We start from the raw sequence: 14,454 nt of genomic DNA, 5'->3' as shown, positions 1-14,454 counted from the left end.
ACGACCCGAACCCGCCCCCATGGGTTAAGGACGTAACTGGCCAGTAATCATGAGATTACCTACGGCCTCAAACCAAACCAAACGTATTTTAACAGAGTTAATGGGGGCTAAACGGAAGCAATTTAAAACTTTGTCCATAGAGCTGTGCTTACATGGCACATCATAACAATCATACAGATACATATTAATAACTCACATCAAAATATGTACTAACACAACCTCTGTACACACAGGATCATTCGAATCTAAGTCAGCCAAGCAAAACTATATACAGACGTAAACCAAAGTCCTCACCAACATGACAAAATGACACAAGATAGCAAAAGGGCGAAGACGTGCCTCGTTCGTGAGACGCGAGGGCTGACTCTTCAAAACCTTGGTTGTTCCACACAAACTTCACTGAGGTTGGGTTTGGACCTCTCTTGGCTCACCTACAAACACATGAATGAGCGTGAGCGATAACCCAGTGAATAATATCAAACAAAGAAGTCATACAAACGATATGTAGAACAACATACTCCAAACGGCCTTGGGCCCAATTCATACTTCTATTTAACATATATATATACACAATTTAAGTCAAGTGACCGTGGTTCGTATCAGGCTAGCCTTCGGCCCATTTATACTTTCATTTATGTCAGAACGGCCTCTGGCCCATCCATTCGTGTCAAAACGGCCTCTAGCCCATTCATTCATGTCAAAACGACCTTCGGTCCTTTCGTTTATGTCAAAACGACCTTCGGTCCATTCATTTATCTCAAAGCGACCTTCGGTCCATTCATTTATCTCAAAACGACCTTTGGTCCATTCGTTCATGTAAAAACGACCTTCGGTCCATTCGTTTATCTCAAAACGACCTTCGGTCCATTCATTTATCTCAAAACGACCTTCGGTCCGTTCATTCGTGTCAAAACGACCTTCGGTCCATTCGTTTATGTCAAAACGGCCTTTGGCCCATTCACACTTTCGTGTCAAGCTGGCCTTTGGCCCAATCATTCATATCGAAACGGCCTCTGGCCTATTCATTCATGCTTGTCAAAACGACCTCTGGCCCATTCATTATTTCTTGTCAAAACGGCCTCTGACCCATTGCAAACTTTCATATCAGACATTGTCCACCATTCAAATTAATGAACTTACAGACTTACATAGAGGTAAGCAATAGGACAACAACATATTCAAACATCTTTTGTTAAGATATTACTCACAGTGATCGGCTTGTGAATTTGCCCTGGAGCTTGACCCTACACATCACATAACATATATGGGTCACAAATCACTCAATCCGTTCTTTAATTCACACATTCCTCTTTAGGCTTCATTCTTATCTCTTTAATTCAATTACAATGCTCAAAGTATGCCTAAGAGTGCTTAGAAGTGAAAGGGAACGGAAAACAGAACGCAGAATGTATTTTCAGAATTTCAGAAAACAGGGTCCCCGCTCGAGCGGACCCTTAGGGCCTACAAAAGTACTGGTTACATCAAATCCCCGCTCGAGCGTGAACTCGGCCGCTCGAGCGGAAGGCCCATCTACATAGCTCCCCGCTCGAGCGCCAACTTCCCCGCTCGAGCGGACACCATGTCTGCAAAAAGTGCTGGGAGCACATATTTCCCGCTCGAGCGGTAGTTCCCCCCCCGGCTCGAGCGGACACCAAAATTCTGGGTTTTCCAGAATGAGTTCTTGAGCTCCAAATCGACCAATTTTTCTTGCATACATTGGCTCCAATCTCATATATATTTGTACTAACACTAGAATACGTCAACATGGAACTTAATCTCATGAATCAAACACATGCATGGCTCATTTTCCACCAAACTCATTACCAACATAACAATGTCATGCATTCAACCTTATAATTTGTATATGCATGTGATGATTCTCAACTTAGATAATACAATTGGTGATTACATCATGAGCTTTAACCAAAACTCTACATGAATCATGTATTTCAAGATCAAACATGCAAATTTAAGATAATTTCTTACATGCATGCACAATTTAGGCTTCAATTCAACAAAATCAATTCAATTTCATCATACTCAATTAAATTCATGTTCTTTATTCTTATTCAGCTCTGAATTTACAAATAGCAAACAAAAACCCATGATTCAAGGGTTAATTACTCACCTAGGAGCCTTAAACACTCAAGTTCTAGCCAAATCTTGAGCTTAATCTTCAAATTCCCAAGCTTGAGCCAAAAATCACACAATTCTCTCCTTCTCTCTCTCTACAGCCGGTTCTCTCTATTTTGAGTCCCAAATTCAGCCAAATGAAGTGAAAAAGAGAGGATAGAGTGTGTAGTGACTTCACAACAAAACCCACTAAGGCCAATATAATATTAATAAGATAATTGGGCTCTAATTCACCGATTTAATCTGACCCGAATCAATTTTCAATTAAATTTCACCATAGGTTCCAAAAATTATGCCAATCCCAATGGCGTAATCAATTTCGGGTTCTGTGGCCGATAAGGCCTCCAATTAAATTTCCAAAGCAGATAAATCAAACAGATATTCCTACGGTGAACAGATAGAAATCCAAGACCACATAATGGCACACAAAATCATATTAAACACATAATCATACTCATATTAAGGACCAATTAACATATTACGGAACAGGGGTATTACAAGTGCCATGTAGACGTTCAAAGGGAGTTTGATGATGGATGACAGGGGTAGGAACACAATTGATAGTGTACACAGCAGTAAGGGCAGCTTCTCCCTAAAAGTTTTCAAGGCAGGAAGAAGAGAGAAGGAGAGCGCGAGTAGTGTCAAGAATATGCCGATGTTTTCATTCAGCACGGCCATTTTGTTGGGACGTGCCAGCACAGGAATGATGGGGTTGAGTACCATGACTCTGAAGAAAGGAAAGGAAATCGGTATCCCGATATTCCATAGCATTGTCAGAGCGAAAATTTTTAATGGTCTTTGAAAATTGGGTGTGGACCATTTTGGCAAAGCTATAATAAAGATGTCAAAGTTCAGATCGAGTTTTCATGAGAAAAAGCCAAGTAAAAGGTGAATAATCATCAATAAAAACAACAAAATAACGAGATCCCCCCATGGTAGTAGTAGCAGATGGGCCCTAAATATCCGAATGTATGAGATCAAAAGGAGCATGGGAAACGGAAGTACTTTTATTGAATGATGAAGCAGGTTTTTTTGCAAGTTGACAGGGTATACAATCAAAAGTATCTAGAAGTACACGACCCAATTGACCACTAGAAACTAAAGACTTTAAGTGACTAACGGAAATATGTCCTAAGGGACAATGCCAAAGATGAAAAGGAAACAAAGAGGAAGCAGATACAGGAGCAGCGATCTGTGGGGAGTCAGGAACATGAAGTTGAATGAGTTCATAGAGACGTCCATACTTACGGCCGATCCCAATAGTCTGTCCCGTCTGAGGGTCCTGCACCAAACAACCATTAGCAGAAAATGTGACGATTAGACCAAGCTCACATAATTTATTAATAGAGATAAGGTTTAAGGTTAGAGCAGGGATATGATAAACTTGAGGTAAAGATAACTAAGATGTGGAAACAATACCAACATGACTAACAGACATAAGAGAACCATCAGCAGTATGAATGGAAGGAAGATGAGTAGAGGGAGAGATGGAAGAGAATATAGTAGAGCTGGATGTAACGCCCCAATTTTCATGCCCAAATGATAATACAATAGTCATGGCTCTTTAAAGTAAAACTGATAATAAATCCTCATACTTGCATTACATGATGTAAATAGTCTTCATGCGACAATACAATTAATCCAACAACAATTAATTAAACAACAAATACCCCCAAGGGTTTACAAGTTTCCAAGGCTTGAGCCTGGTTACACAAAACAGTTATTCAAACCCACACATACAAAGCCCTTGGCTTGCAATCAGAGGCACAGCAAATGAGCACATTATGCTCTCAGCACACACTTCAGGTCAGCTACTTTTTTCCGAACCCGAACTAGGCAAAGGAAAAGTGGATTTAGACTGCTGTAGTTAGGGCTGGGATGAAAAGGTACCCCTGCTCTTCTTATTTTGCCTATAGTCTCCTTGAGACTCTTGGCCCCTAGACCTCGAACTCCGAAGCCTCTCCTCCTCGGCTTACACGGAAATCTCTACGTATGCCGCCGATTCTACAAGACAGTCATAGTTCCGAATCATGTTTCCAACAATTTTAAAAAAAAAATTGGTTTTCAACTTTTTCTCGAATTCAATGCAACGGTGCTCTTCAGTTGCCACCAACTCTGGCATAAACCTAGAGAAATTATAGAAGATTGCCTCGAACTCGGCCACGGTCATGTCGAGTTGTTTGAGGTCTTTGAACTCTTGCATCAATCTCTCCCTAGCAGTGGGAGGTAAATATTTATCTTGGAAAAGCAACTACAAAGGCTTGCCATGTTGGCTCCACTCTACTCTTGGCATACTTCCACCATTGACCCGCATCCCCTTTAAGGTAGTAACTCGCTTGAGTCACTCTCAACTCGCTATCATCAATGTGAAGCATTTCAAATGTCTTCACAATTTGTTCAAGCCACTCATCCGCTTTCTTAGGCTCGCGGCCACCATCGAATTCATCCGGTTTGGCCCGCAAAAACTCCCTAGTAAGGAAACTTGCTCTTGCCTCTAAGGTGTTCTCTCGGGCTTGGTTCTCCGCCCTCAACAAGTTCATAGCCCCTGCTATTTCTCTAGCTAGGGCCCCCATTGGGGTTTGACCCACTTGTTTCGCTTGTTCGGCCATATTAGCTTAGCCTGACTCTTCCTCTTGCACCGGGACCTCAGGCACACCCCGGCGAGCCCTACCACGTCTCCCGCCTCTACCATCATGGGTTTGACCTCTTCCTGACATCCTATAAAGGACAATAAAAAAGATTTAGCACACTAACTCATATGTGCCCGCAATTTACCTCACACGTCTAATCACCGCAATTCTATACATTTCACTTCTATATAGACATTTCAATATCATTCCACATAAGCACTTAGTCATGTAACACATACGGATTATTCTTTCATGATGAAATTCGTCCCACGAAAACTAAGAATTCTTAGTAGAACGAGTATTGATCAAGTACCCTTCTAAAAAGACCTCAAGGAATTTAACAAGTGCAAACAACATCCCAAAAGTCCAACCCCATACCCACATAGCCACATAAGCATGTTATCACATAATCACAAAATGTACAACATCTTCCTATCATGCAATCTATCATGCAGCATGAACCCATTGTGGTAAAATAACCACTTCCCACGAGCTTCAAGTATTCAAACCCGGTAGCTCTGATACCAAGTTGTAACGCCCCAATTTTCATGCCCAAATGATAATACAATAGTCATGGCTCTTTAAAGTAAAACTGATAATAAATCCTCATACTTGCATTACATGATGTAAATAGTCTTCATGCGACAATACAATTAATCCAACAATAATTAATTAAATAACAAATACCCCCAAGGGTTTACAAGTTTCCAAGGCTTGAGCCTGGTTACACAAAACGGTTATTCAAACCCACACATACAAAGCCCTTGGCTTGCAATCAGAGTCACAACAAATGAGCACATTATTCTCTCGGCACACACTTCCACGCCTTCAGTTAGGCGAAATCACCACATCATTTCTTGCACAAAAGTCCCGTAGGGTGAGCATAAAGCCCAGTAGAGAATTCTTAACAAAGTATATACATTTTACACAAGTCTCAAGAGATGGAATGCTTATGCCATGCCATGCCTTTTTGAAAGTAAAACACACCTTCATCTTTTTGAAAACCAACATGCTCAATGATGTCATGCCATTTCAACTGCTGAACATTTATCAAATTTTATTCGAGGGGCGGTAAATACAACTCTGGTAATCCTTAAGTCAGTGTCTGCAAGTAGACTATACAAGTACTACCAATTTTTCATTTTTACCAGTATCAACTGGAGGGCTTGACACCCATAATCTGTCATTTTTACCAGTACTGACTGGAAGGCTCGACACCTATTCTCTACACTACCTTTCAAGACTTACCACTGTATTTACCCCAAAACCATTTCATGAAAACTTGTTTCTCAACATTCCTTTCTCAATGCAAGTTTTCAAATCAACTTCCAAAGTTCAATAATCAAATGAATTGATATGCCAATGCAACAATAATCAATACAATGCAACAATTCTTCCATTTCCAATTCTTCCACACAATGCTACCATTGTGATCAAAATTCCCATTTTTCCTTTCCATGTAATTTCACAAGATGAATAAATACATTTATTTCAATTCATCCGAGGAATAACATAACTCCCACATTTCAAACATCGTTTATTTTGACACACAAAATAGATATAACAACATATTCTAAAGATTTTCAACATCTTTCTTAAAATCCCCAATTTCTAGGTTTTCTCACCAAAACCATTCATCTTCAAATATTAGAGAAGATCTCACCAAAACATCTTTCTTTCATCAACATAGTTCAAAAGCTCCCAATTTCTATCTCAAAGGATCAAATAGTAAACCCTCTTTCAAAATCACTCTTTTTCTTGAATCAACAATTAATTTTCAAAACTAATCAAAGGATTTTGAAAAATCATCTTGATCTTGCAAAAACATATATATAACTCAAAGAAAATCCTTACCTTAAGTGTAGAAGATAGGCAAGCAAGATCAAAACTCCAAAGATGACGAAATTGACTCTTACTTGGATTAACATGAAGCTCTTGAAGCCCTCTACCTTATTCACAAAGACACTAGGGTTAAGAACACAACGGATCTAGATGAAATCTTAGAGAGAAAGTGTATTCTAGAGAGAGAGTATGAAAACCTGCATTCTTGGAGAGTTTTAGAGAGAGAGTGAGCTGCAAAAGTGTTCTGAAATGTCTCATTCACGATCTGATATGAACAAGCTCGCTCGAGCGAAGGAGTTCTCGCTCGAGTGACCAGACACAAAAAGGTCGCCTCGCTCGAGCGCAAAAAGCGTCTCTCGAGCGTAGAATGCAAAACTTCAGGTCTGTTACCAACGCAGACGCATGCTCGAGCGCAAGAAGTCTCGCTCGAGCGAAGAAACAATTTCACAAGGTTCGCTCGAGCGCAAGAAGCCTCGCTCGAGCGAAGAACAGATTACACAAGGCTCGCTCGAGCGTAAGAAGCCTCGCTCGAGCGAAGAAGCCAAAATCTGGGCAACGACATTCTAGACTAACTAACAACCAACCTATTCCAAACACGCCCAACATAATCCAAAACTCAAATACAAAGAGTTAAAGGAAGGAAACAGGACATAGACAACAGTATACAAATCGCGGAATCCGAGTCTAGAACACAACGAAAGTTGGGGTGAAAACCTGGGTCGCTATATTAGAAGTCATAATATTACAACAGGCGGAGTCAAAATACCAAGAAGAGTTACCTGGAGTCACAGACAAAGCAGTAGGTAGAGGTGTACCAGAGGTGGAGAGAAGCTGTTTGAACATGGCCTCAACATCAGTTTGAGAAAAAACAGGGACAGGAGACTCAGAGAAATCCTTAGATGCAAAAGCAACAGTGCTATTAAACTGACGATGAGAGCTCCCCCTAGAAGAGTCACCGCGAGAGAAGTGGCTAGTGGAAGATGACCAGGATGGATTGCGAAAACAATCCTGCTGCAGATGACCAGGACCAAGTTTGTTGCAATATCGGCAGGATCGAATAGGGCAAATGAACCAGAAGATGATAGAAGGAAGGCCCCGACTCTCACAATAGATGCAAGCAGTGGACCGTTGGGTCGGTGAGGGTCGTGACTGAGGAGTGGTAAGAACAGAGTCCATATGATGAGTCTGGAGAGTACCAAGACGAGTCTCCTCAGATAACAGCTCAGAAATAGCCTGTTCAAGAGTGGGCAATGGGAGGCGATGAAGAAGAGAGGCACGCACGGGCTCAAAAGAGGGAGTGAGAGCCATGAGAAAGTGAACCAACCGCTGCTGATTACGATAGGTAGTGAATAAAGCAACATCTTCTCGATGAGGCCATGCCAATTCTGAGAGAGCAAGCTGGTCCCAAACAGAATACATTTGAGAAAGAAAGTCATTAATAGACTGACTTGATTCTTGGCGCATGCAGTGAAGTTGACTCTGAAGTTGATACTGATGGGCAAGACCTGTAGTCCGATATCGATCTCTCAAAAAATCCCAATTGTCTTTAGCAGGATTGGTAACAGAGTTCAGTTGAAAACGGCCAAACTGAAGACTAATAAAGGGAACAGAGGTATTCGGAAGCCAAGTAATGATCTGTTAGTTCTTACTGTCCCAATCTTCGAGTCGGTCTTCATATATGGCAGTAGGTTTAGCGTCCTCTTTCACCGGTTTGGTCACATCCCCGGTGATAATACGCCAAAGTTTTCGTCCTTTGAGGAAGGAAGACATGGCTTAGGCCCACAGTACATAATTGGAACCATTAAGAAGAACAGAAATTGGATGGGAGGCATCATGGCGATCCATATTAAAAGTGGAGTAAGACTAAATAAATAGGAACATGCCTGTAGGAGCAAAATCTGGTAAAACAGAGCGTACCAGTGAGTTTGGAAGGTCGGAAATAGCTGGGAAAAGGGCTGTTGTGCAAAGATGACGTCAGCAGAGGGCCGGATGATGTCAGTGGCGCACAATAGCAATCAGAGGAGCGGCGCACAATAATAGGGACGGCGGGCGGCACACGATAACAGAACAGTGCATGCGCGGCGCAAGAGAGCAAAATGGTACACGCCGACGCACAATAGCAATACGGCGGCGCACAGTAGTAGGTGCGGCGCACGCAAAGGGTAGGGCTGACGTCAGATGATGACGTGAGCACGCAATAGAAGGCGCGTGAGAGCGCGTATGAGAGTGGCAGCGGAAGCAGAGACGCGCCGAACACGGAAGTGGCGCGTGAGGGCACGTGAAGAATTTTCTGGTGATGTGGGTGGTGCCGTTGGAATCGTGAGGAAATTCCGAGCAGGTTGGTAGGAAGATACAACGGCTCGGAAGCAGTTCTGTAGTGCAACTGTGTACGGGACTAAGATCACGGAGAAAAGGAACTCAGCTCTGGTACCATGTAACAATAGTTTGGTAGAGAGAGCGAGAGAAAGAATAAACTGAAGTGTATTGATCTATTCAGTATATGTTTACAATGGGAAGATTACTCTCCTTTATAGAAGGGAGAGGGTACAAAGGTTCAAAAGGACTGAAAGAAGAAAGCACAAAAGTGTGCACTAAGGGAACAACATAATTAAAGCTTTACTTTACCGCTAATTACAGTTACACTAACAGCTAATTACAGCTACACTAACACTATGAAAGGGTGGTCGGATTGGTTTGCATTTTATTTACTAGCTTGCTTGCCCTGTCTTATGAAATTTCAAATGCCTTTCTTTCCTCAAAATGTCCAGATTGACTACAGATTTGGTCATCTGAATTCACACTCCGTTTGGATTGAGAAATGAGAACATAAAAGAAATTATTAGAGTTTCTCACCTAGGTGAGAAACGAAAAGAAATGATTGTGGTTTCTCACTTTCTTGTTTGGAAGGACTGTCACTCCGTTTGGAGTTTGGATAGAGAGGTTTGGTGAGAAAAGAAAAGAAATGGTGAAAATAGGAAACTTATTCACTTGTTTGGATGGTTAAGTAGGTGAGAAATGGTGGGAAATAATGAGAGATGATAAGAAAAAAATTCTCACCAAACCTATGCTTTATTTCTCACCAAAAGTGGTGAGATTTGGTGAGAAAGGAATTGGGTTTAATGAAAGTTTTTTAAAATATCAAAATTACCCTTATAAAAAAACATAACTTATTACTATGAAAGGTTATTTCGGTCGAATGAAATACAACACTTTGTTGTCTTTTCTCTTATTTACTTTATCTAAACAAGATAGGTGAAAAACCACATTCTCTTCTCTTTTATTCATCCAAACATAATGGTAAAAAACCATAATCATTTCCTTTCTTACCTCACCTCACGATCCAAATGGAGGGACTATGATTAAAAGAGTAGTTTTGGTTTCTCCCCAAATCTCACCACTTTTGGCGAGAAACAAAACTTAAGTTTGGTGTGATTTGGCTTTCTCACCGTTTCTCATCATCACTCACCTTATTAATCATTCAAACAAGTGATGAGAAATCTCATTCTCTCAATTTCTTTTCTTTTCTCACCAAACCCGTCAATCCAAACGGAGTGCCAATTTGGTTTAGACTATTCTGATGATCATGACTGATTGTTCATAGTCCATGGGATTCGATTCCAACACTTTGGACCACTAATTGAAACGAAAGTTTTAGAAGGCTCCCAAAAAGAAAAAAAAAACTGTCTGCTCTCCAATTTGATGTCTAATAGAGAGATTAATAAAGGTTTGTTGTGCTGATAGCGGTATCAGTTTTTGTTATCTGTATGCTTATCCTATAGATAATAATAATAATAATAATGTAGAAATTTAATGTATAAAGAAAAATAGAGAATTGTATAGATATTGATTGTATTATTGATTGATTGAATGTTATGTGTTTACAATTCCTATATATAGAAGAGAAGAATAGGTAGTAGGTGGAGTAGGTGAAGTGGGTGGAGTAGGTGAAGTGGAGTAGGTGAAGTGGGTGAAGTAGGTGATAGGTTTTAACAGCCCCCCGCAAACTCAAGGGGGATAGGAACTAACCAACTTGAGTTTGGAGAGAGTAACAAAACAAGAAAATAATCTGAAAAATAAAAAATGGATAGGAGACACTGTATGGTCGTGTCAGACCGTTGTAGAAGACTGTATGGTTATGGCAGACCGATGTAGAAGACACTGGCTCGTGTTGGACCGATGTAGAAGACAGTTTATGGAGTCATGTCGGACCGTTGTAGCAGACAATGTTGTGACAGTGGTTGTGACAGTTTACGGAGTCTTGCTGGACCCTTGTAGAAACTAACCGGAATCAATGTCGGGACAGTTTACAGAGTCTTGTCGGACCCATGAAGGAGCTAACCGGAATCAATGTCGGGACAGTTTACAGAGTCTTGTCGGACCCTTAAAAAGTTGCACCCTCAAAAGGTGTGCCCAATCTTTCAAAAGGCGTGCCATCAAAAGGCGTGCCCAATCCATAAAAAGGCGTGCCGGATATGATGGCGAGGCGCGTCACCGCATTGGCTTGCGCGCCCGTTTTGTCGTCTAGCGTCAAGTGGCGCGTGATGCGCGTGTCTGCCTTGGCTATTTAACCAAGACGGATGCTGAGGCTGAGGCAGAGGCTAAGACAAAAAACTGGCTAAAAACCTCTGAGAAACTCTTCGTTGTCTTGAGAGAGATACTCTGTAACACTCTGTAACCAACCCTTCTCTGAAACACTCAGCAACCCATAACATGGCCTCGTCTTCCCGTTCAGCTACCCAGAATATGGCCTCTTCGTCCCGTGGTCTGCTCACTCTCTTTCCCGACCTCAACGAGTCAACAAGAGAGATAACTGGTGCGGTGGCCAGTGAACCTCAACCAAGCGCCTCTGGTTTTGCTCCGTTGAACTTTCCGATGCGGTCGGTGGAGCAAAAAATGGCGGTGCAAACTGATATTGAGGCCAATCAGTATACTTTGAAGTCATGTGTGGAGACCATGATGGCGGTCACAAACCTGTCACACCGGTTGCAGAGTAGGACAAATGAGGTGCAACAGTTAAACGCCTAACTGGCTCTGCTCCAGCGCATGTATAAGGATGCTCGAGCAGAGATAAGTGTGCTAAAGGCGGAAAATAAGGAGCTGAAGCGGAAGGCCACTGTGATGTTCCGATTTGGAGGTCCGCCATATGCTGCAGTGGAGGAGCAGGGAGTAGTGATCGTGCCTAGTGGAGTGGGAAACACGGAGGCAACACCGTCAAGGGCCGCCTAGGACGGAGGCAAGAAGAAGAGACCCGCGGCAGAGTAGAGAAGAAAAAAATCCCGCCTGTGGAGGTAGTTGTGTTGGTTTGGTTTGGTTGTTTTTTTTTTTTTTTTTTTTTTTGTAAAATTGTGATCGGGGTTGATCCCGGAGATGAATAAAATATGGGTGTTGTGCAAATTTGTAAATTGTTTGGTTTTTTTTTTTTTTTTTTGGTATGGGAATAAAAATAAAATAAAATAAAAAGAGAATGGAAAAAATATGATACTCACCAACTGAGTTGTAGAATATTGAAATATTGATGAAAAAGAAAGATAGAAAAAAAATTAAAATAAAATAAAATAAAGGTTTGTGAAAAAATTATTATATAGATATATTGATGAATCAGTAGATATATAGATATAGGGTGAGTGAAGGATAATAGTGTAGGTAATATATTATAATAATAAAAGATATATATGCTTTGTCCCCTGAATCGGTAAAGATATGGTGAGTGGAGTGCAAAAGGTGAAGGAAGGGGTTGGAAAGTGGACAAAGTGGTGGATCCTTGAGTAGAGAGAGAGAAAAAAGGGACCAGAGAGAGAGATAGTGGGTTGATTAAAAAAAAGAATGTGGAGTTGAAAGTGGGTTCATTCATCAACTTCATGGCCTCAATGATGCAGAGAACCTGTCCCTTCTGTACTTTGTCTCCAACCTTAACAAGCGGTGGTTCACCAGGTGCTGGACTTCGGTAGAATGTCCCTGCCATGGGGCATTTAAGAGGTGGAAGGGATGAAATGTTCGCGAGTCAGTTTGATGGCAACTCTGCCTTCAGTGGCGGTGGATTTACGTCTTCCCAGTCAACCCAGGCCACCGATATCGGCTCCTCTCCTGCCAAAAATCGTAACGCTTACGGAGTAGTTCCGATTACAGTGAAGCAGATAAGCGAATCCGCTCACTCTGGCGATGAAAAATCCAATTACGTCGTTGATGGAGTCGACGTAGTCAATGTTACACTGATTGGTATGGTGTCTAAAAAGACTGAAAGGGTCACTGATGTTGCTTTCACTCTCGACGATGGAACAGGGCGAATTGATTGTAACCGATGGGCTAACGAAGCTTTTGATTCGAAGGAAATGGAAAACATACAAGATGGAATATATGTTCATGTCAATGGGCTCAGAAAAAGTCTTCAAGGCAGAAGGCAATTAATTGCCTTTTCTGTTAGGCCTGTGACAAATTTTTGATGAGATTTCCTTCCACTTCATTGAGTGCATACATTTCCATTTGCAAAATTCCAAAACAAAGCTGCAAGGTAGCACCACAACCCAGCCTCAGTCTGCAAACCCAAACAGCTGCATTCAATGTCATCAATGGGGGTTCACATGCTGGCAACAAATTGGCAATGCAGGAGTTTATGATTCTTCCTGTTGGGGCTTCTTCTTTCACAGAAGCCATGAAGATGGGTGTAGAAGTATATCATCACTTGAAGGTGGTGAGGTTTAGGCCGGAAAGCGACCTGGTTTGGCGGCGGCGGAGCTGTGGAGATGGAACTGGAGTAGGAGGAAGAGGAGGAGGAAACGCATTTTTCTGGGTTTCTCTCTCTCTCTCAGCAATGGATTTTAGAGAGAGAAAAAGCAGAGAGTGACTGAGAGAGTTCAGTATGCAGAGGGAAAGTGTGAATTGAAGCTTGAAGAAGAAGGGTTGTTCTTGTGATTGGAAAGAGTGGAACAAACTTGGTGGGTGTGTAGAGGTCCGGCGGGCGGCCAAGGTGAGCTGCCGCCTGCCGGTGAAGCAGAATTACTAGCTTCTTAACCTTGCTCTGATACCATGTAGAAATTTAATGTATAAAGAAAAATAGAGAATTGTATAGATATTGATTGTATTATTGATTGATTGAATGTTATGTGTTTACAATTCCTATATATAGAAGAGAAGAATAGGTAGTAGGTGGAGTAGGTGAAGTGGGTGGAGTAGGTGTAGTGGAGTAGGTGAAGTGGGTGAAGTAGGTGATAGGTTTTAACAAATAATAATAATAATAATAATAATAAAAATAAATAAAGAAAGAATAAAAAATAAAAAAAGAGAGCAACAGAAGATGAAAATGACAATTTCTAAAGTTGGCATTGAGAGGGATAACTTGATATGTGTTTGAAACTTCTTCAGTTTCAGTGATAACAGCATTAAGGGTGTGCATAATACCGCCGAAACCGCCGAAACCGCCAAAACCGCACCGAACCGCACCGCCAAGGCAAATTCGTTATTATTTGTCAATCGAACCGCCGGCTTTTGGTAAGAAAAATGGCAAATTCTAGTGACACTTTTATCAATCCGCCGGTTTCTATTTTTCTTCCAAACCGCACCGACCCGCACCGCTATTAAATCATGTTTTATAGGATTCTAAAAATTCTTTTTTACTTAAGTTTGCTTGTTGTTCTATACCTTAGAATATAGTATTACATTACTGCTCGAGGGGAATTTTATGTATTGTATTTGATCATTGTAGCTTCCACAGATGCTTGTAATGAACTGATGGTATAGTCGTTGATATTATCATGTTGTTGCTACACTTGCTGCATCAGAAGAAAGCTTCACAAGATGCTTAACATTACGATATCTCTCGTCTTTTTTTTTACTCTTTGATTTAAGTTTTGTA

General features: G+C 41.3%; 1 protein-coding gene and 1 pseudogene across 2 annotated transcripts in view; both read left to right on the top strand.

Moving 5' to 3' along the window:
• The window catches only part of LOC114312275 (G-type lectin S-receptor-like serine/threonine-protein kinase At4g27290), a 40,143-nt gene that overhangs the window by 14,794 nt on the left and 10,895 nt on the right, over positions 1-14,454 (top strand). The gene's annotated exons all lie outside the window — the stretch shown is intronic.
• On the top strand, positions 11,098-13,620 carry LOC145795484 (replication protein A 32 kDa subunit A pseudogene; annotated as a pseudogene). Its single transcript, XR_014336487.1, has one exon. The product of XR_014336487.1 is annotated as a replication protein A 32 kDa subunit A pseudogene (transcript).

Source organism: Camellia sinensis, chromosome 7 (genome assembly GCF_055761805.1).
Source record: "Camellia sinensis isolate YWXY chromosome 7, ASM5576180v1, whole genome shotgun sequence".
Taxonomy (NCBI): Eukaryota; Viridiplantae; Streptophyta; class Magnoliopsida; order Ericales; family Theaceae; genus Camellia; species Camellia sinensis.
The sequence above is the reverse complement of the archived record's forward strand: the minus strand, read 5'-3'. Positions and strand labels throughout refer to the sequence as shown.